Source organism: Lygodium microphyllum, chromosome 22 (genome assembly GCF_053477565.2).
Source record: "Lygodium microphyllum isolate KBCC chromosome 22, Lygodium_microphyllum_v1.1.10, whole genome shotgun sequence".
In the NCBI taxonomy this organism is placed as follows: Eukaryota; Viridiplantae; Streptophyta; class Polypodiopsida; order Schizaeales; family Lygodiaceae; genus Lygodium; species Lygodium microphyllum.
Window position 1 is genome coordinate 43,993,898 of NC_141156.1, and position 23,915 is coordinate 44,017,812.

Genomic DNA, 23,915 nt, shown 5'->3' on the forward strand with positions numbered 1-23,915 from the left:
CCTCATCAATTCTAACTTTCTCTTGAGCTACTCCGCCATCTCTTCTTCCCTTGGTTGCGTGACATTCAACACTGTTCGTAAGAATTCACGTTGTAGCTCTAGCATTCCTATCTCAACAGTCGTGGCTCTGCTTTCTACTAGAAGGCTCTCATCCTTAGCATGGGACAGCTTGTAGGCTAAGTTTCTGATTCGATCTTCATTTTTGGCCACCCATTCTTCTGCTTTTTCCTTCATCCACTCTAATCCTTGGTTTTGGTATTGGGCTACAGTGGCAATAACCTGCTCTTGCTCCTGCCACAGCATATGCATTTGCTCTTGTTCTTGGGTTTTTCTTTTCACCTGCTCTTTAAGTATGTCTTGTTCTCGTGGAGAACAGATTGCACATGGTTGTGCATCTCCATTAGTTTCCTCTTGTTCTCCTCATCCCATTGGTTCCTTGCCTCTTGCAGCTCCTTTGTAGCCTGTTCTTTTTGCCTCTTCAGCTCTTTTATTTCCAACTCTAGGAGTTTATTTTTGTGGGAGTTGAAGGCACACATGTTTTCCAAGGAGATGCGAGCCTCCCTCTCTTCATCATACAACTCCTTGAGGCCCTCCTCTCCCTCTCTTGCCTTCATGGCCTCTTTTAATGAGATCATTTCCCTATTAATGGTCGTCATCACTCTTGCTTGCTCCATCCTATAGTCTGCAAATGCAACCTTTTCTTTTTCGAGCTTTGCAAGTGTAGCCTTCTTTTCTTCAATTGCCTTGTGGAGCTAGCTTTGAAATTCCTTCACCAATTCATCTTGCTCCTCATTATGGCTCATGGTCAAAGGTACCGAAGTGGTTGATACTTCTAAGTAGGGTACCTTTGCTCTTGGCATGACTCTACATCAGTTATTGTTGGTCTCTTGGTTCCTGCAAGAGAGGCTCCCTCATTGGGTGCAAGTGCAATTTCGTGCACTTTGCTAACTAGATACTGCACCCAAGCCATGAGATTGCTTTCATTAACCACCCCTTCTGCAATACCTTGTGTTGAGATAATTGTTGGTGTGGCCAAGACTGGTGGGATTGGGTGTAATGGGTCTTTACCCTTGCCTTCCACCATTGGTCTTGGTCGAGCTTCCTTCGATGTTGTGCTTGTGCTTGGCACGTCCTTCCTTGCTAGGCTCATCATTGCTAGTTCTTGAGATCAAGAGGGTTGCTCCATTGATCTATGAATGGCAAGGGCAGACTCCTCTTCTTCTTATCTTCTCAGTCTTTCTTCCTACTCTTCTTGCCTCTTTTTGCACTCTTCTTCCAGCCTCTTTGACTCCTTCTCCACCCTTTGTGTAGCTCTTTGTTTTCCTCAATGGTGGAGTGGGTCTTCCAAATGGGGATTTTGAGAGTAATCTTCCTTCTTTCTCCTTGGCTCAAGAGTTCTAAACCTTGCTGCTCACTAACTGTTCTCTCGCTCGAGGCTTCATGTAGTTGAGGTGGTTGGTCATTCTTCTTTTTGTTAGCGATTTTTGCTGTGTTATCTTACTACTCTTTATGGGTTTCTTCTCCCTCATGTTCTCTTCCTGAGATTGAGATGGTCGAGCTTGCTAGGTGGGATAACAATGCTCCTCATGGATTGGTGACGGCTCCAGGTGAATTGGTGATGGCTCCATGTGAATTGGTGATGGCTCTGGGGTTTCCTCTACCACTTCTCTCTCCTACTCCTCTAGAGCCTCCTAAATAATAGCTCAATACCCCCAAAACCTATGGTTGAGGCCTTGGAGGCATGTTTTTTCCTTTTGGACTCTGTACTGGTAGCCAAGGACTCTCCTCCTGCCACCCTTGGTGTTGCGGCTAGCACCTTTACCAAGGCTTGTAATCGTTTTCCTCTAGATGTAGGCATTCCAATTCACCTCGGGCTGCAAGGCTTTCCAGCAAGGGTACACTGATTCTACTCACAAGAGCATTGTATCTCTAGCTTGAAAACAGTGTATGGATCATTTAACCAAATGATGGGATCCGGGCTATCAGCTAGGTTGATTCCATCATTGCTGTAGACTTTTATTTTGTCCATCCCTGGCGTTCCATACACATCCCTCTTGGGTCTCCTTTCGAGCTTCTCTGTGCTAGCTCCAGTGCCTTCTCTACAATTTTTGGATTAAGGGGAACCACCACACTTCTAAATGTCTCACCTTGCTTGATGGTCACCGTTCCAATGTTCCTTTGGATGTTGAAGGTCCTCAAGAATTCAGTGCATTTACTATGGTTGATGTCTTTTCCCACCTTTTCCAGGTACTTGGTGAGGTTGCATCATTCCAACATTTGTGCCACTGCCTCTTCAGCTGTCACCACTCCTTCCAGATTTGTGGATGTTGTGATATTTCAATTGGTTGAATGCCTTGATTTCCATGGCTAGTCCATATCTTCTATGCTCCTCCTCCAACAAGGGAAGCATGTTGGCTTTATCTTGCTATCCTACCATTTAGGTTCCTGTTGCCACACAACATTCCATAATTAGTTCTCTTTAAAGGGTGTCTCTTGCACGGAAAGTAAGATGACTAGAAAGATGTTCGAAAATAAGAACTCTCATACAATGAGGAATATAATCCACAAAACCCAGAAGTTAAAAATTCGCATACCAATAAATCCATACCTTCATTCTTTTCTTTTAGAATTCACTTCCTATTTTGAGTTTTCATCCATTACTCCCTTTGAGTTTTCATTCATTCCTCCCCTTCCCCCTGGAAAGGATGAAAATCCTTCCTAGGATTGTGGAAAGCAAGGTGTATGGGCATTTAGTGTGTCCATGATGTGCCTTACTTTCTCAAGAATGAGTCGTAAAACTTAGGGTTATATTCAAGAGTCACATAACAATCCAAATCTTGTGGCCAAATACTTACTTGTGTGATGTAAGTCAATACATTAGTCAAGAGGTCACTGGAGTTGAGTTGACTTGCAAAGTGGAGTTCTTCCTTTATTAGAATCTTATCCAAGCATGGGTGAAGCATGACATTGTCTTGGCTAATTCCTGTTATGACCAACACTCTAAATGAGGTGGGGGCCACATAGGTTGGATTGTACTCAGAAGTCTTAATAGAGTGTCTTTGCTCCACATTGGTCATGATTTGATTTCCCTCTCGGGCCCATGAAAGGCTCAAATTATACCATTTATGTATGAAATTGGACTTCGATTCAATGAGTCATTAGAGTTCAGAGAGTTCCTAGATTGGCATGGAAATTTTGCTTTTTTTATAAGATGTAATCAAACATTGGCCTTCGGCCTTTTCTTATGAGATTTCATCACCAATCATCTCATTTGTAATAGCGAAAGTTTTAATAAAGACAAATTTGTACTCTTCCTAAGAACACAGTAGGGAATGTATCTCGTTTACTATAGGCTCATCAAGTAGACCTAGGTCTAAACATTCATAACTTTTAGCAAATAGTGTGAAAGTAGAATCCAACTGTCGGATGCAAGTAGCTAAATCATCCCCTGTGGCCATGGCCATATTGGATGCCACTTCAAGGATGGATCATTGTGTTGGTGGCAGCTTAAGGTGTGCTGGTGGCTTGGGTTCAATTGAGCATGACAAGTTGACTCGGGACACTTCCACTAGAAGATTCTCAGCAAGTGTAGCAAGCACGAATTGTGAGGTTTGCAACTCAACTGATGTGTAGGTGTGAGGGTCTATGTTGATTATCTTAGGGCCTTTAGGCAGGTCCTTGTTCAGTTTCTCATGGACTCTTGGTTGAACTTTAGGTCAATAGACCATTTGAGTACTCAAGGATTGAGCACCCTCCGTTTTAGTTATGCTCTTCCCCCATTCCAATTGATGTCGTGGAAGCTTGTTTTGTGGGGCTTGAAATTGAGGATTTGACTTAGCATTCACAAGTTTGGGAAACCATAGTAAGGTATTACACTCATAGTACCCTTGGGGGCTTGTAATAGGGCTTTCAAAACCCAGTGTCGCTCAGAGTCACATGTGGACTATGGGAGTTCCAATGCCACCATTTAGGCCTAGAGCATGAGGCATGGAAACTACACATTCCCAATGTTTGACATTTGTGAGACTGTGATTTATGCTTAGGAACCCACTTTAGTGTTTGGACCTTGGTTCCTTAATGCGACTGGGTAGGTACCATAGAAGCATGTCAGAATGTATCACTCCCCTCCTTAGGGTGGACACTAGGTTTAGCTACTAGTAGCACTACAGGTTTTGGGAAAACTGAGGTGCTCTTGCTGAAAGCCATTACAATTCTAACATGCCTGATGGCAAGGTGGATGCGTTGCAAGTCGTAGCCTACATTGCAATGAACTTGTTTTTTGAAATGCTTGTCCCAGTAGGGTTTCCTTACCAACACTTTGCTTGTTGGGTAGCACGTAGAAAATGAGAAGTACACTCTCAACTCATTAGAAACCATCAATTTGCATTTTCCTAAGAGTGGGTAGGATTGCCCCCCAAATGGGCTCAATTTCACATTGATTGGTTGCAATTATTGGGGTTGACCCAATTATGTGGTCCAATGTTCATGCGTTAAGATATTGCATGCATGGCAATAATTTTATGCACAACAACTTGCATGCAAGAAACATTTTGCTACATTTTGGCATTTTTTCTCCCCTTCTACATCAAAATTACAATAAAAACAACAAGAGATGTTTAGTGGTCTACTAGAGATAGATGTTAGCCTAATCGGTTTTGCACTCTTTATGGATTATGTTATGGTGACAACTGCTAGTGAACCTCTTACCTATGACGAGGCCATGTACAAAGGTGATAGTCACTCTTAAGAGAGGGCCATGCAGTCAAAGTATGCCTCATTGCAGAAAAATCATACGTGTGATTTGGCTCCTTTGTCTAGTGAAAAAGGTGCTTTGCCATGCAAATGGGTGTACAAGTTGAAGAGTACCCCTGGATGCTCCAAGCCAGCCTATAAGTCTAGATAGGTTGCTAAGGGTTTTAAGTAGAAGCATGGTGTTGAAAGATTTCTTCTAATGTATAGGCTATGAAAAGCCCAATTTTTTTCCATATGAGGCAAGTTGAAATGATTTCTTAAAAGAAAATATTTTTATCCTTAAGGAATGCTCATGATGTGCAAGCCAAGATCACGTCCAATTTTCTAGTTAATTTTTGCCATAAGTGACGCTTTGATTATGAAACATTTTTATCCTTAAGGAGTGCAAGCCCAATGTTATAATTGATTTTTTCCCATATAGGGCAAGTTAATGATGACTTTTATGTCAATTATTAACTTTTTATAAGAATCATAAGAAAAATGGCCACTAGTAAGGTGAATTATCTTACATTACAAATATTTAGTTAAATGTCCAAAAGATAATAACTAAGACATGTTGCCATGCAAAGCCACTACTTTTCAAAAGATTTGTGATTGTAATTATAGTATATTCTTTTTGGTGACACTCAGAGTGCCAAATTAAGTGGAATTTTTACGTTTAATGTCACAATACTTCTCGTTACAATGAGTCTATTTGCATTCAAACAGGCTTCCTTTTGTCATTGGAATGACTTTGTTTGCATTTAAACTCGATTCCTTTACCTAACCAAAGCTTCACCTAATAAAGGTAGTTGTGAAGTGTTATCTTAGGGCCATTACACTCCCAAATGTGACTGCCCAAGTCCATGAGGTCGAGCCAATAAGAAATAGCCAAAATGAAAAAAGTGCACCCCCCTCTTACACACCTAGGGCACACAGCAGGTCCAACGAGGGGGGTATTGAATGCTCCCCACACCCTATTTCGGTCTTCCATAGGGCAAGGTAGCTCCCCCACAATTGTCCGCATCACCTTCAGGGTACCGGGTCCCTCCCTCTCTTTCCCATTGCGAAGAAGCCGTTGTTCGTCCATTGCTGTATAAACGTGGTGGGAAGCCATGCCTGTGATTTTTTATTTGCATGTTGCATGTGCAATCCATCTCTGTTGAGCTAATGCATGGCTTCATTTTTTGTATTTCCAAGTTCTTGAAGGTTGTGATCTCATTTATCACATGTATTCTCTCTCTCTCTCTCTCTCTCTCTCTCTCTCTCTCTCTCTCTCTCTCTCTCTCTCTCTCTCTCTCTCTCTCTCTCTCTCTCTCTATATGCATCATGCTTAGATATGTTCTGAATCCCTTCGAGGAAAACATCCATCAAGGCATCCATTTTAGGTAATGTGCTTGCAAGATTTCCATCAATCCCTCTCCGTCATGTAGATTTATGAGTTGCCTTTTCTAACAAGGCATCCCTTGTCATCTCACATTTGCACTAGCCCCTATCAAAATTTTAAAAATAGCAATAGGAAACCATTTTGTAATGAATGTAATAGTGAGAATATATGAATGATACTTCTGCTATTCACTAAATTTAGGACATGTAAACATTTGATTCTAGAAGTCTATTTGATTTATATTGAAAAGAGCCACAACACTAGGTACATTACTCTTTGATTTCCCTTTAGAGCTGATGAATATGTTTCTAATTTTTCATAGCTTAAAGTTCAGTTCGGAATTCATGGTGACTAAAATTTATCCCCATATCTTTGCAGCTTTCAAGATATACTTGCTGCCACCATCATGGACTAAATTGGATAGTATACATCTTCTATTCACTAAATTTAAGACATGTAATGGATGCAATAAGACTTAAGACTAGATTTTGCTTGCTTATTTCAAAATCTAGATTGCCTCGTAGTGGTGCTGCATTTGCTAGAAGGCCATTTGATTCATATTGAAAGAGCCAGCCTGGTTTGACACTAGGTAGATTGCTCTTTGATTTCCCTTTAGCTAATGAATATGTTTTTAACTTTTCATAGCTCAAAGTTCAATTCGGAATTCATGGTGACTGAAATTTAATTGCTACCACCATCATGGAGGACTGAATTGGATAGTATTACAATTGTTTCAAAATAGTATGCATATGTTCCAAACATGGCTTTTGTTGGATATATTTGTCTATCCTCAGCTGGTAATTGCATCATTTGTACTTATGGACAGGTTATAAGCCAAGCTTTGGGAATATGATAGTTCACAATCCTAAGCTTGCATGGGATGGATTCTTCCATAGTAGTTTTTAATTCCAAGTTGCAAATATTGCAATTAGCTTACTGAAGGCTTCAATTTCAAGCTCTCCCCCCAAGCTCCACATTGAGAAATTGCACTTGTTTGCTAGCAGTATTCGGTATCTCAATCTTAGTAGCACCACAATCGAAAGCATTCAATTCAAAAGTATCTCATGGTGTGCTTTCAGTTCTTCCTCCATATGATTTGAAAGTGCTACTCCAAATTTGGTTATTTCATGTAGGTTGTGCCCTCTCCATAGTTCCCCCTGTGTAGTAGGCCATCTTCTAATCCAATCGGTCCCTCCCTCCATCCATAGTGATCAACCCCTCTCTCTTGCATTGGGGTTATTGGATTGCATGACCAATCCATACATATCTACTTTTCAAGTATTAACCAATCTAGACATATTATCCCCCATTTTTCTCTTGCATTGGAGTTAATGGATTGCATGACTGATCCATTAATGAATTGATTACGGCTCAATCTATAAATTGAATACTGTCAAATTTTTCATGCATATATTGATATTTAATAAATGGGTTATGCTTCATTTGGTTGTGTCCAGACTAATCTTGCATGATTTGAATATGTATACACCAATTATGTATACATTGATTATGTATAGATTGTCATACATGATTTTAATATGTATACATTGATTATATATAAATTGATTATGTATAGATTATCATACATGATTTGAATATGTATATACAAATTATACACTAATTATGTATACAGATTGTCTCATAAAGTTATGCATACAGTTATTATGAATATATTGATATTGTCTCATAAAGTTATGCATACACTAATTATGCATATACAAATTGTCTCATAAAGCTATGTGTATAATGATCATGTTTATGGATTGTCTCATAAATTTATGCAGAAATTGTTTTAGTTTAAGCATGTTTATTCATATATACATTACGATCAATGTTAGCAATGCTCGATCTATAAATTGAATTGCTCCAAATTGGTTATGCATAGACTAATTGTGCATGATTTGAATCTGTGTCTCATAAAGTTATTCATACAATGATCTTGTATATGGATTGTCTCATAAAGTTACATAAAGAACAATAATGGATCAATTATGTAAAGAACAATAAACCTCTTAGTCCATCCACATATTGTAAATAACTATATTGATCAAAGACAAGTGAATGCACAGAGCGCAGTAAAGTGCTACAACTCATTCCTTTGTAATGAGTTTCAACTATACTTTCCACATGACAAGCAACTTTTAAAATCATTTTGTTATTTTCATGCGTAAGGTGGAGCTCAATGGATTCACGAGAAAGCATTTCCATGGAGGAGTTTCAACAGTTCATGTCTCAAATGACCAAGATGCAATATGCACAGTAATGACTTTATGTACTTTTCAAGCCAAAGTGTGGGTATTCCAAGCCACATTCCAAGCCATAGTGTGAGTGGCACTATTCCTCTAAATGTGTTTCCAAACTGCCCTCCTTTGATCAATCCCCGTCCTCCTCAATTCACACCATTTCAATGAACAAGACAGCTAGGTGTAGAGGGACCCACAATAATACACAATGATATAATTCTTCGTCCAATTCCACATAGTCCTCAACATGGCCCCTAGGCACCACCTCAACAAGAACTGCAAGCAATAAGTTCCTGTGATGCAATCCATGACACATGTGGTGAGGTTGATGTCATTTGACCCAAGTACCAATGGTGCCACATTTCGAAAATGCCAACAAGCAATGTCCAAGTGAACTTCATTGGAGTCTGATGCACCAAAACCTCCTAAACCAAAGAGGATGCTGAAAGGAAAGAATCAGGAAGGACGCATGCAATAACCACAAAAAAAATGGTTTGCTTAGCGGAAGGATGCATGGACTATACAACTCATTCACATCCGAGGATCCATGAGTGCAAAGTTCTCAAAGCCACTAAAGGAAGGAGTGGACATATGGTCCAAGGTTGCCACATAGTTAGCATCGTTATTTTCAAAGTTGGACAAAGATGGTGAGGCATGCAGAAAATGCTGGGGATGCATCTATGAGTCATATAGAAAGGATAAGGCCCATAGTGCCATATCAGGCAATGATCGCAAGATCACTTGCCAATGCTATGATCTTGTGGATGAATATATGTGGAATCGACCCAATGTTGTTAGCCATGCACATGCCTCATCTATTGGTGGGTTGTCTTCTTCAAAAGACAAGACTACATCAGTCTCCAATGATCCATGTGAACACACTCAAGAAGACATTGGCTCCAATGAGCCTCCAAAGATTGGGCAAGATCAAACGACCATCCAAGGAGCACACAATAAGAAGGGCAAAAAGATAGAGGAGTCTCTCAATGACATGACTAGTGTCTCCCAATCAATGTTAGCCAACCAAAAAGCAAACTTAGAGGAAAAGAAGGCATTTGAAAAGCGCAAACTCGTTATCATGGATACACTTGCTTCCTCTATATCTGGTCTGTTAGATGTAATCAAAAAGGCTTTAAAAAGAATGATGATTTCAACAATTGATGAATCTAAAACTTGTTTAACAAATGAGATGCAAGAACATGAACTATCAAAAAGCAATGCCTGTCGAGAAGCCGGGTCTATGTGGCTCTGCATCGCCTCATTCGACTCAAATTTGGGACTTATAGCCAATTTGTATGGGGTCTCAACTTTATTTACATAGTTGGCTATTGTGGACTTTATATGATGTACTGGCTACATCTAGATTGCATGGTATGTCCATAAAGTGGCCAATATCACAGCAAATGCAAAAATATACAGATGCATTACAAGCCCTTCGAGGTATACCATATGTTGTTGGTGCAATAGATGGTAGTCATATACTCATCATTGCCCCAAGAGAAAACCACAAAAATTATTTTAATAGGAAGGGCTTCCACTCAATTATTATGCAAATCGCTATGGTAACCAATGTGTTGTTTGGGACTATGACGTTGGTTGGGCAGGTTCTATGCATGATTGGAATGTTTTTCAACATTTAGATCTAGGAAAACGATGCACAAACAAAGCTTTGGGACAATATTATCTACTAGGAGATTATGCTTATCTTGTATGCTTTTGGATGCTTCCTCCTTTCAAGAGTGGTAAGGATAGACTATCTCTAGAACATTGTTATTGGAATTACATACAATCAAGTACTCATATGCCAATTGAAAGAGCATTCGGCATCCTTAAAGTGTGATTTCATATATTATTGAAGAGATGTGACATGCTTTTACAAAATGTCCCGAAGATGGTGGCGACAGGCCTTGTTCTACATAATATATGCAGTGTGCATGGAGATAGTTTTGATGATGCATAGATATGTAAAGCGACAAACAACGGAACTTGAGAGAGAAAGTGATGCACCTCGTCAAGACATGGAGCAGTAAAATATTTTGAGAAATGGATTAACAGATGTTGTTATGCTAACAAACACAGGTACCATGCAAACAATTCAAAGAGCTCAACCAGCAGAGCCAACATCGGGGGCAAGTCAACTTGGGGGAGCAACTCGAAGAGGCGACATTGCTCAAGCCATGTTTTGAAAGAGCAAGAACGCAAATGTGAGAACAATCTTTGGTGATTCTGACTCTGTGGAGGAGATCAATGATGAAGACAACAGAGAGTAAACTTCTATAGCATCTACATTGCAAGTGGAAAGGTGGAAAGAGGGGTGGTGTGCTAATAAATTTTCCCTCTTTCCACCTTTTCACAGAGAGCTAGGTAGAGCCATGCCTCAATAGCATGGTGAAGGGGTTCAACTCCCCTCCTCTCTTTTTCAATACTAATTTGTGCTAGTTTTATAAATCACTTTTTGTTTGGTTTTCTAATATCAATTTGTGATACTTATAGTCAATGATTGTGTAAATCGTGAATTGCAATAACAATCATAAGTGACAATAACGATTAACATGGATTATTATGTCAGTAATACATGTTAGTTTTTATGAATTGTATCCCATTTTCCCTGTCACAATAACATGAACTTGTGTTATCTAGCATCAATGATTGTGTTCAATCACATATTCAATATTAATTATTATGTCAATAATGATCAACATCCACAGCATCCCTTCATTCACATGTGATCAGGGGATAATTCAGGAAGTGTCCAATGTACAAGTGGTGGCCAATGTGTAAACAATTTGTAGACGGCGAGCACATTGGCTAGGAATTCCTATGCCCACCGACAGGGCGGGGGCGGGCAATGGCAGTGTGTAACCAACCTTCCTTCGAGGATTCTCATTCCATGAGCAACAAGGAACAATCAAAACCAAAGCATGAGCAATTGTATGGTAGATAGATTAACAAAGTGATCCAAAAAGGCCCTTGAGTCAACGATTTGATATTCCCCACCCCTCTCAAAGATACCCCCCACCCCTCTCAAAGATTACAAAATGCACCCCCTACTATTTGATATTCCTTTCTGCTCATGTTAACATGTGGGACTCATTGTAAGTAACAATTTCATCCCTCACAAATAGAGACAACAAAAGAGTGGCCTTCCTATATTGTCTCTAAATTCCTTAGTCAGTTTAGGTGCCAATAAACAAATTCTCCATATCAATACTTAGGCCTAAATAAACTTATTGCTCTTTTGGAAGGGCATAACCCCATTGTAGCACATGAGCCTATAGGAGGCAATACAATATGTGTTTCTAGTAACAACTCCAACCTCTACATATCTTCCACCTCATCTAAAGGATAGGTTGGTACCCTTAGTGAGACAAGCTATGCACTAGGAAAGCTGGCCTAGGTAGTGCAATGGCCTAAGTCATGTCTACACTTTAACAATGTGAAATAATAGAAGCACAAAACCATGTGAATCCTTCATGAACACCCCCAAGGTTACCTATACATCTGAATGTGTTAGCATTAAATTATGAGGTGAATGTTGTATCTTATGAGCTTGTCTCTCTCCACTACCACCACCATCATCACTATTGCAACAATAACACACACACAAAGTCAACCCTATTTTCTCCCTAAAACCATGAGATAGAGAGAAGGAGAGCATGAGCTTCAATAAACCCTGATGGGCCCCCTAATACACACACACACACATGCACATAGAGCATGAGCCCTAGGAAATCATAATGTACCCCCTAATATCGTGTGTGTGTGTGTGTGTGTGTGTGTGTGTGTGTGTGTGTGTGTGTGTGTGTGTGTGTGTGTGTGTGTGTGTGTGTGTGTGTGTGTGTGTGTGTGTGTGTGTGTGTGTGTGTGTGTGTGTGTGTGTGTGTGTGTGTGTGTGTGTGTGTGTGTGTGTGTGTGTGTGTGTGTGTGTGTGTGTGTGTGTGTGTGTGTGTGTGTGTGTGTGTGTGTGTGTGTGTGTGTGTGTGTGTGTGTGTGTGTGTGTGTGTGTGTGTGTGTGTGTGTGTGTGTGTGTGTGTGTGTGTGTGTGTGTGTGTGTGTGTGTGTGTGTGTGTGTGTGTGTGTGTGTGTGTGTGTGTGTGTGTGTGTGTGTGTGTGTGTGTGTGTGTGTGTGAGAAAGCATGAGTCCCCAAAAAACCCTAATATTCCCCCCAAATACAATATGAGAAAGAGAGAAAGCGAGCATGAACCCCAAGAAATTATAATCCCCCCCTAAAACCATGAGAGAGAGCATGAGCCCCATGAAACCTTAATTTCCCCCCCCTAAAACCATAAAGAGAGAAAGAGCATGAGCCCCAAGAAAACCCTAATTCCCTCAGGAGAGATACTACTCCACAGTTGTTGTGAAGCAACCTAGCATTCCTTGTCCAATTCATGCGCAAGGAACACTAGTGGAAAGTTTCTTAAAGAAATGATATAAGTTTCATACCATATATTTTTTTAAAAGGCAAAGCATAAAGGTTAAATATGCTTAGTAATGTACATTTATGAGTATAGTATTGCTGGTTAGCAATGATATTTGTTTTTTGAATCCATAAGAGCACGAGATGAATTCTAGCAGAATAATCGTGACTAGTGTTTATTTATTTAACAATTACATATGTAGCATGTTGGTAAATTGTTAAGTTCATTAACTTACATTTTAACTAGATATTTGTTTTCCATTAGAATAACAAAATTGCAATTGTATAGAACAAACTGTCAAAATATTATTTTCCACATGTCCTTTGATATGTATCTCACACACCACTAAAAGGCCATTTGGTTTGATAAATATATGCATCAAAAGGAATGATTTTTCAACCTAGAAAATATAGTTTTTCCTTGTTAAGTTTGTAGACTAGTATTGCACCATTGTCATAACATATTGCCTTTAAACTATTAAGTATATTGTGTAGTAGCACCTCTAGATCATAGCCCTATTTTGGTCCATGCTTGCCCTACATGCAATTGGGAATCATCTTTAAAGATACAAAAGCAAAAACAAGATGTTACTTGAAGAGGTCATAGTCCCATCTTGTAGTTTATGCTAATAATCCATCTTCAATATCACGTTATGATGTCTACCTTGTATTGCTTAGTTAATATACAAACATACTTGTTACAAATAGAAATAGAAACATGTGGCTATTGTAAATAAAACAAAATTTAGCAAGCGATTTTTGAAATTCTTTCACTCTTTGTTCTTTGTTATGTGTGCATGGAAGCCTATATTTTGTCATACAATCCACAATGTCTTTACACGTACATCACATTTATGTTGTTATGAACAATATGAGGAAAGTTTGTCAAAGGAGAGGACCTCTTTCCATGGCACTCAAAAGAAGAGGGATTAACCATGTTTTAGGATAAGGTATAATCTGTCAATCAACAACACTTCATTAGTGGATGGAAGCTATCACAATTCCCCATTCATTGATGTTTAGTAGCTCTAACATGATTATGATCTTCATCATCAAAATAACCTCATGATCACAATATTGTGTATATACTCTTTTGTAGTTGAAAATCCAAGACTACTTTCGAAGGTTGTCATGAATGCACGTGATGTAACATGTTCAAAAGATGTGTTTTGTCTTTCGAGGATTGTAATAAATATGATACACAAGAGGCAAAGATTGAATATGAGTAGAAAATCAATTATTTTACATTATCTGTCACAATCTAAATGACCACTGATTTTTAAAAATAAAAATCACACAAGGTGGTGCCTAAAAGAATATTTCTAGGCAAGTGCACGCTAGAATAATGGTTATATGGGATTGTGTGTCCCTTTCGTATGCATGCACACATGTAAAAACTTCTAATGTTTTCTAGATTTATCCAAAGGAACCAATTTGAGTTGAAGGTTGTTTATACTAATACCAATACCATCATGATGAGATATGATTGTAGTTGGTAGTCTCAACATGTCGATTTTGAATTTTAGAGAGAAGCTATTGCATGTATACATGAATAATTCCTTGAAATTTGAAATCAAATAAAGTTCTCACAATAAAACACATTTATTTGCATTTACACTTGAGTATCCCATGATCTTAACTTAAGAAGCCAGTGTTGTTCCTTTCCTTCAAGATATCCCTTGATTTGTAGTTTTACCAAGTAGATAGATGCCACAATTGTTGTTGCTTTCATTTTAGTCACCCATTGATTTCAAGTTTAACAATGTGGTTGTGAGCCCAAGGAAGCAATCCCTATGCATCTTCAAAATGACCCAACAAGAGTAAGTTTGCAAACTTCACTCAATTTGGATAAAATCACAATTTATGAGGCATTGTTTCTTATAAAAGTAAGGCAAGGAGTTGATGCTAGATAAACACAAACGAGGTGCTTCATGCCTCGTGTCTGCTCGATGCCTCGTGTCGAGCTTGGGCAAGCGGGCACATGCGGGAACACGAATGATGAATGACAAGGGCCACATGCGAACGATGTGCAACATGAAGGCACCATGAAGTTTTGTGAGGGAGGGCTCTGCATGCACCACATGGTCATCCGACAAAACCTTTCATTATTATGCATAGTAGATTTGACACTTTTAAGATACATAGTTAAAGAGAGAACGAGGCCTCAATCTAAGAGATCTAAACTAGAATACTTGGTTTTTAACTAGTGTGCTTGGTTGAAAAAGGTGTCTTTTACAATGTCCAAAATGATTTGTTTTTATGATGAGAAAAGGGAGATGAAAATTCTATATCCTTGTGGTGCAAGGGACAAGGAGACATAGATGTTTTGATAAAGTAAATTTGAAATCCACTATGGTAGATCAAGGACTTGGATGAAATTTCACTTGCTAAAGGGCTAAGAGATTCACATCAATAAATGAATGAGAAGTAGGACTACCTTTTTAGTTCAAGAGGACAATTTAGAAGCAACAAAAAGTATGTTTGGGGTAGTGAGAAGAGAAGTGGTCCCTTCGATAAGAAGCAAAGAGAAAATGAAAGAAAAAGCTGAGTTACATCATTGCATGTGAAAAGTAACAAACCACCTCCTTGATAGTATGAATATTGTGTAGCCATTCCAAAAGGTTGCCCTCATTTGTTTTCGTTCCTCGTGAAGGGGCTACTCTTTCTCTCCTCACAAGACAAGTACAAAGCTTTTATGTGGAAGAATACTTGTGATGCAACCCCTAGACAATTAAGTGAGACTTGCATTCTAGATAGCACAACCTACAAAGGAAGTAAGAGACTTGCATTCTAGATAGCACAACCTACAGATCAACTAAAGGGCTTGCTTTATTGCAAATTTTGGAAACCTACCACTAAGTTCCTCTAGGCAATTAGAATGTTCAAGTACATTTCCCGTGGTCATGTTCACTTATGTCTATAAGAGTCATATCAATATTAAATTGTCCGCCTTAAATTGTTAACTCAAATTTCCTTCATTATTGCAGTAGTAAGAAGCTATATTGTTACAAAGTAGGTTCGCAATTAATAGCATAGACATTCAATAATCTAAAGCGACCCATCATGTTTTCAAATCGAGTTGCATTTAGAAAATTTGATGCACACATCACAACTTTACATAGATTGCCATCTCGTTAAAGCTTTTGCAAATAGCTTTCAACCTTCTTCAAAACCTTCAAAATAAGCATGATTGTGTTCATTTGTTTGTTTAAACCTACCCTCACATGCACGTGAATTCTTTACATCTAGGAAACTAGAAGCTTCCCTTTCAAGTGTAAATGTGCTTGCACACTCTTGAAGCTTTTCAAGGTGCATTGTAACAAGTCAAGGGCACTAAACACCATTTTGAATATATTTCTATTGCCATAAAGATTAGGAGGAATCTTTGTCTTACATGTCTATAGCCATGTGGTTGCAAGTTTAGGGTGTAGATTAGCGTTGTCACAATTTTCTTGCAAAGGAGACCTAAAAGCTTGCCAATCAAGTTAGCTCTAATATAGAAAAACATTATACTACACTTTTATTGGATTGAACCCAAAAGATTTGGATCAACTTGTGTATCTCGAGCATTATGGGTCCTTTTTTAAAGTATTTAGAACAAAAAAAGCAACCGCTCATATAGGAATCTTATAGAATAACAATGGGAGGAATATAGAATAAGTAATTATATATTTCTTCTCCATCCTTTTCTATGAACAAGTTCTTATAGGGGAAAAAAACCAACAATGTTGAAGGTTGCCATTTGTTGATTGAGCATATATTGCATGCATGGAGGAACCTTTGAGGATACGAGTTAAGGCTCAAACATGAAATGACATACACCGTGCTACAAATATGATTTTAGAATCAAATCAAGAGATGAAACATTAGCCTACATTCTTTTGTTACATGTCTAATCTTACAAGCCCACTTCCTGTGCTCACTTGTTTAGTATTTCTTCAATTAATCTCACACACCTTTGCCTTCTTTCCTATGTGTAGAAGCTATTTGTTCTAAAAATCACATTTAGGTCAACTTGAAGTATGAGGTTTTGGCTTTAATTTTCATAAGTAGCTCTATTTTGGAATCATTAGGAAGTATAGCACACATGCAATTGCCTTTTAGGAGGTGAAGCTCAATGAAGAAGCATGAAAGAAGTTTGTAGATCTTGAGATATGCTAAAACTGTTGACACTTGTTGCAAGGGTAGCTGTAGCCCCATATTACTAGTCAAAGAAGGTTTATTAACAATTGTTACAGGGTAGAGGTAGCCCCATATTGCTAATCAAAGAATAAGATTTTACCTCTCTAAGTTGGAAGGTCGATGATGGTAAATGTGTTGCTTTCATAGTTAAACTTGGGGGTGAGCTATTGTTGGTAGCTACCACATATATACATCTAATATGTTAGAAGAGGACCAATCTCGGCGCACCGGGGGGGGGGGGGGGTGTAATAATTCTATATGAGTGAGAGTCATGGGATGACTTTGTCAGATCTTGTGAACTAGAGGACTTCACCCTAATGTCTCCTAATAATCCTGATCACTTATTCGGGTGGCATAAGAAGAATTTAGGCTCAACATGGTGGGCAAGAAAATTTGATAGACTTTACACCTTCGATAAAGATTGGCGGGGCAGGTTGGTGGATTGTGGGAAAGTTACCTACCAAGGTCTCCATGAGGTCACAATGTTTGACCATATCCAAATTCTCGTGTCCTCCAAAATGGTTGTCTCAAGTAAAAGTATTAATGGTCATTCTCCATTTTGTTTGAATACACCCTTTCTTATTTATGCTAATTTCCCAAGAGAGAGCCTAGAATGATGCTAGGGATCCCTTGGCAACCCTCAATTTTAGATGGAAGAAATGTCTTGATGCCATCACCTTGTGTGCCAATAATCATGATAGGTGGATGGTTGCACAAAGAAAAAAGGATCTCAAAGTAGCCACATATGCTAGAAGTTGTTCAATGGAAGCATTGTCTCTATAGCCTAATGACACCTACATGCAAAGGCTCTTGCAAAATTCGGAGGCCTTTTTGAAGCATATTGATTCAAACAGCTAAGGCGTAGCTCAAGTGACAATGGGAGGTCTTGGGGGAGGTCCATACTAAGTTCTTCTTTAGTGCCCTCAAGGTAAACTAGAAAAATAAGTGATTACTTGCCTAGAAGATGAAAATGCTACCTTAGTTATGGAGGAGTGCTCAATTGCTAGTGTATTTGAAACGCATTTTGCATCTATTATGGGCATAAAACCTCCTATTGTTACTTGATATGAGCATCAACTAAGGGAGTTCTTGGAAGATTTAATAGCACCAATCCTTGAAAAAGAAGGATTACTATTGGGATGACCTTTTTTATGGAGGAGATCAAAAAGTGTTATGATAAAGATGAGACCTAGTAAATCGCCAACTTAATGAGCTATCTATTAAATCATTTCACAATTATGTGATGCATGTCCCACTGACCTGACTGAAATAATAAAATTCTAGAGGATTTGGCTCCATTCTTAATTGCTTCAATCAATTTGTGATCAAACTAGTTCCCAAGTCTACCTTGCACACTCAAGTGTCCAATATGCATCCAATAACTATGATAAATTTCACCTACAAAGTGTGTGATAAAGACCTTGCTACTACAAGGAGCAAATATCTATTGTTTCTAATAGTACACCCTATGCAACATGGCTTTGTGTTAAGAAGGAGAATCCATGACATAGTGATCAACCCAAATTTCTCAATGGATCATGCACTTAGTCTTCAATTGGACTTTGCCCCAATCAACATGGACTTGGATAAAGCATATGACTAAATTAGTCAGTCTTTCATCATGGGCATTCTCTTTGCACTCTAATTTGGTCCCATCTTCATTGGCATGGTGGGTACCCTATTCAATAATACTTCAACATCCATTAATATCAATGTTATCATAACTAACCCTTTTGGCTTGAGGAGATCTATTAGGCAAGGGTGCCCTTTAGCACCCCCACTATTGCCTTTGATTGCAAATGCTTTGTTGCACAAGATTGATAAGAAAATCCAAGATGGAACAATTAAGGGTTTACCTCTCCCTATGGGTCTATGGTCTCAACACAATTCTTTGCTGATGACAATGCATCTATAGTTGTAGCAGAGAAGGAATCAATGGATGCTCCCTGCAAGTTTACTTAGAGTTTACTGATCTATTGGCTTTGCAAATCAATCAGTCAAACATGGAGCTAATATTTCTATCCTAGAGCAAGCATGAGAAATGGCTACTTAGCTATGGATTTAGGCTTGTCAAGCTAGGTGAAATTGTTTACCACTTGGGTGCCCCACTAGAAGTGGGCACCTCCATCAAGCAAAAATTTCAATGGTTCTATAACAAGGTAGAAGGGAAAATAAGCATATGGATGCCTCTACCCCTGACATTTGCTAGTAAACTTATAGTCATCAAGATAATTATGACATCTGCTATTGTTTATGTACAATTCAATTTTGTTTTAGTGAGAGCTCATGGTATCAGGCTAAGAAGCTCATTTGTGAGTTTTTGGGTCAAGATAAGAAAGGAAAGCTTCACTCCAAATCAATTGTGAAGTTCTCATTACAAATAAGCTTGACAGAGGAGCTCATTTGGAAGCCTTAACTAAGAAGGCAAATAGATTATGCTTTGACCATTGAGGAGGATGCATGAAGTGTAGCTTGGGCATCCTTGGTCATAATGCCTATCTAAGGGCCCCCTTAGCCTATGGTAAATTGGTAGGATGTGATTATTTGCTCTGATCGTGTGCTTAAAGTACCTTAATTTGAGCTTATTCAAGCCTCAATAAGGTCATGGTAATCGTTGATCTCATTAATTCTAAATGGAGAGCACTAAATAGCAAGAAGGGGGATTCCTCTTTGCGTGAAAGTCTATGGCTCAATCCTCATGCCTGTGATTTGCTAGTCTCCTATGGGTCGAGATCCTAAGATGGCTCGAGAGAGCTACATACCCATGGTTTGAAAATTTGGGAGGATTCTGGGACCTGATCAATCATTGTTCGCACACTATTGGATTGCTAGATGCACATTTCAACCTCCCTTTAAAAGAAAATCAATGGATGGGATTGATGTTGCTCCATAGAAGAGCCAACTAGCCCACCTTTATTATGTCCAAGTCAAGCTCAGTGTTGCATTGAAAGTCCAAGAGGGAAGTTGCTATAGAGGTGCATGTGGAGGAGTGACTTTAAGGGTACATGCCCCATTATACCCCCAACCACTTAATAAGGTGGACGGAATTTCCCATGGCCAAGGTAGCAGCTTGGAAGAGGAGGCTTAAAAGAATTAGGAAATCCATGTCTTCATATAAGCTTAATGTCCTTGGGTTATTAAGAAACTACCTCCATGCTCATCCCTAGCAAAGAAGATGCCTACAACCCCTCTTTGCCCAATTTTGTAAGGGGTCCTAGGAAACTAAGAAGCATCATTTTTGGGAGTGCCTACATACTATCTTGATGTGGAGAGGAATTACAAAATGGCTCAAAGAAGCTAATTTGATGAAAGACTTTGGTATAATTGTGGCCTTTTTTGGTGTTGGGGTTCTTTAGACGAGTCTAGCTGAAAGTTGCTAAGCCTCACAGTGTATTTGCCCTCAAGTTTGTTTTGCATAGAAGAAATGACTATGTTTTTGGAAGAGGAGTAAGGAAACCTCCTACTAATGAATGCATTGGTCTCTTAGTAGATGTCTATTTAATTATCATCAAATTTATTGAGTCTAAGCATTGGTGGATGTATAAGCATTTTACTAAAAAGCTAAGGTCTATGGCATAAAGCCACACCGCATGTATGATGTTATAATCATTTACTTCATTCTTATTTGAGTAATATAATGCTGCATTACCCCAAAAAAACTTAAAGTTATAGCACATCTCCATGCATGCCAATTGACATGTGCAATTTTATTTCACTTGCAATATCCACATGTAAGTGAGAATGGAGTAGACCCCCATTTATGCATGTTACACACACACACACACACACACACACACACACACACACACACACACACACACACACACACACACACACACACACACACACACACACACACACACACACCCACGCACGCACGCACAGAGAGAGAGAGAGAGAGAGAGAGAGAGAGAGAGAGAGAGAGAGAGAGAGAGAGAGAGAGAGAGAGAGAGAGAGAGAGAGTCATATTGAGATTGATGGATATGAATGCTATTATGTGATGGACATTATGCATGACTTTTACGTTTTTGATATGTTAATTCCTTACAAAGTTTTGATAGCCCATTGAAAATGACACTAAAATTCATAAAAACTTGTACAACTTGGTTTTCCCTTCCATTCTTGGGTATTATTCTCCATCATTGACTCAATCAAAGCACAAGATAAAAGGAAGATGTCAAAGCACAAGTCAATTGTGACTTGCATGTGGAGAACCCCTAAGGGTTGTGTTGCACTTGGTGTGAGTGGAGGGAGTGGAGCTCCATTAACCCCACATGCTCAAGGTCATGCCTAAGAGTACAAGGTTAGCGGGAATGATGCTTAACCCCACTCACCTCGTTAAAACCATTGAGAAAGCCAAGGCTAACATGGTTATAGTGGCGCCTAATGAGTAGTCTTTCAAGCTTTTTGTTGTTGTTGTTAAAGATGAAGTGTTGAGAAGTCAAATTGAGAGGGGCAATCTAACACGAGAATGGTTTTTCATGTTGTTTTTGATTGAGCTCTTCTTAGCACAACCACTCCTCTTAGAGCTATTTTGCACTACTGCCAACATGGGCAACACAAGGTAAATAGCAAACTAACCTCTCGTCACTCATGTTGTGGTTGTGCCAGGTCTATCCAAGTGGATGTTTGTGTAAACAAAAGGCATCCATTAAAGAAGCTTGTTAGAAGCCTTTTGTTGATTGGTGCGCTAAAGTAATTTGTACTTTTTAAGAACTCCTTGACAAATAGGAAGCCCATGCTGATCTTAGCTTTGAGATAGTGCTGCTAAAACCACATTTTTCTTGCATGCTAGTAGGAGCTCACTAGTTTTAGGGAAACCCTACTCCCCCAATACACATCTGGTGTGACAACATGCTAGTCGGGGGAGGGAGGTCCCTTCCCCTTGCTAGTTTGTGGTGTGACATGGCCCTTAATATGTGTTCTTTTCCGTGGGCTTGCCCTTTAGGCTCCAATCCTTGGTGCGATGGGCTCTCACACAAACAAATGTTGTTGTGAAGGTTTCACATGTTTTCCACAAACGCGGGGCACCGCTTTTAAAACCTTTTAAAGCGTAAACTCTAAAGGCTCTTTTGGCCCTAGGGCGAGGAGCACGTGAGAAACGACTCGTGTAAAGAGGCTTAAGGGCAGGGATGGGAGTCGGGACGATTCGAATTTTGTCGGGGAGGAGCCTCAACGGTAAGGCGTTTCCTTTCTACAGTTTGAAAATAAATGGCCAGGCCGCTAGATATAGGGGGAGACCGCTAGACTTAGCGGCGGTGGGGCGTTAGGGAGACAAGATTCACAAGAAGCCATGCGCCGGATCTAGCGACGCCGCTAAACTTAGCGGCGCTGCGGCGTTAGGGACAAGAAGGGCCCCTCAAGCCTTAAGGCTGTCTGGCATGTACTTGAAGGCATGTCTAGCTGGCATGCCACTTCAGCCAGCAACTTTATCAAACATAAACGCTTTGCCATGCTGGACAAAATCCTTGCCTTTTCCCTCTTTTACTTTGATTTGCCTTTTCAATTTTGGGAAAAATCCCAAATATCTCCACTCCTCTTAGGGCTAGGTCGCACCAGCGCTAGCACGTGTGATGCAGGCATAGTACAATGGTGGACTTCATTGGCAAGCACTAGTAGGGGCTCCAAGGGTTTTGGTCGATCCTACTCCCCCTGGTTCCCCTTGGTGCAACTAGGTGGTAGTGGGGGTATCTTACCCTTGGCGCGATGCGACTCTTAGGCTATGTTCACATGCCCTTGTTGCGCATTGTGTCGAGTTCTTGGGTGGACAACACTAAAAATTTCCTTCCACTGAAAAACTGTCTTTTACTATTGTGGGGAACATGCCCTTGCCAAGTCCACATGCATGTATAAAATATAAAATGTATCGATGTGACGAAATGAGTTGACTAAACAAGTCGTTACATTGCTACCAATCGTGGAAAGAGCACCCAAATATATGTAACCAACTTGCTCATGCTCATGCTCATGCTCTACAACTTAAGGTAGAGCTCGTGGGATCCTCCATCACAAGTCTCAGGTAGACCTTTGTTCCATTATCTCCTCATGACACTTTGAGCAAAAACATTCTCTTTAGCACCACCATAATCCATTTCTAAGGAACAAATATTGATGATGCATCCAAATGACTATCATTCCTTGAAATATTCTTGATGATGTGTGTTGCTTTTTAAGGTCTTAAATCATCAAAACATGTTGTACTAGTGAAGGATTTGCTCCAAAAATTCTAATCCCCTGCTCGACCTAAGGATTCTTTTTATACAAACTCTTTAAGTTTTGGATTATGAACTCTACGTCTCATGGTTAGCTTCAAGCACATCTATTTGTTTTAGTTTTGATAGCATTGTACCATCTATTACATTGGAATCCCTGAAGCCATTAAAGCTTTTGTTAGTAACAAAATGGTAGGCCAAACTTCATGACACAAAGTGTAGTTTTTAAGAGAACCCTAGGTCCCAACAAGTTTATTTTTGAACACATTTGAACACCCTTTTCAACATTAAAGAGTGTCAAATAAGATGCATTTGAATACTTGACCTTAGGTAGGTGTATCCAAAGAGAAGTCTCATACCTCAACTTGCCATAAAAGTTCCTTTTTCTAGCATTGATGAGGTACTCCCTTATCCTTAATGGAATGCTCCACTTATCCCATAGCCTTTGAAGTCTCAATTCTCAACTTGGCCACAAAAATTTCCTATATTTAGCATTGTTAGAGCAAACTCTTCTCCTGATGAATTATTGCACTTACTTGCTTGGTGTAATGTACCCAGGCTATGGGAGGCCACCTTCTTGTCCAAACATGAAGTTTTTGGGAATACTTAGGGAGATTACACTTTGCCACCAAATAGCACAAGTTTGCATGGGCTCATAGTTTGTAAGTGGATGCATACTAGGGATGGTGCCACATCTAGGCACTTAACTAGACTTTTGAAGCAAAATGGCAAACATATTGAA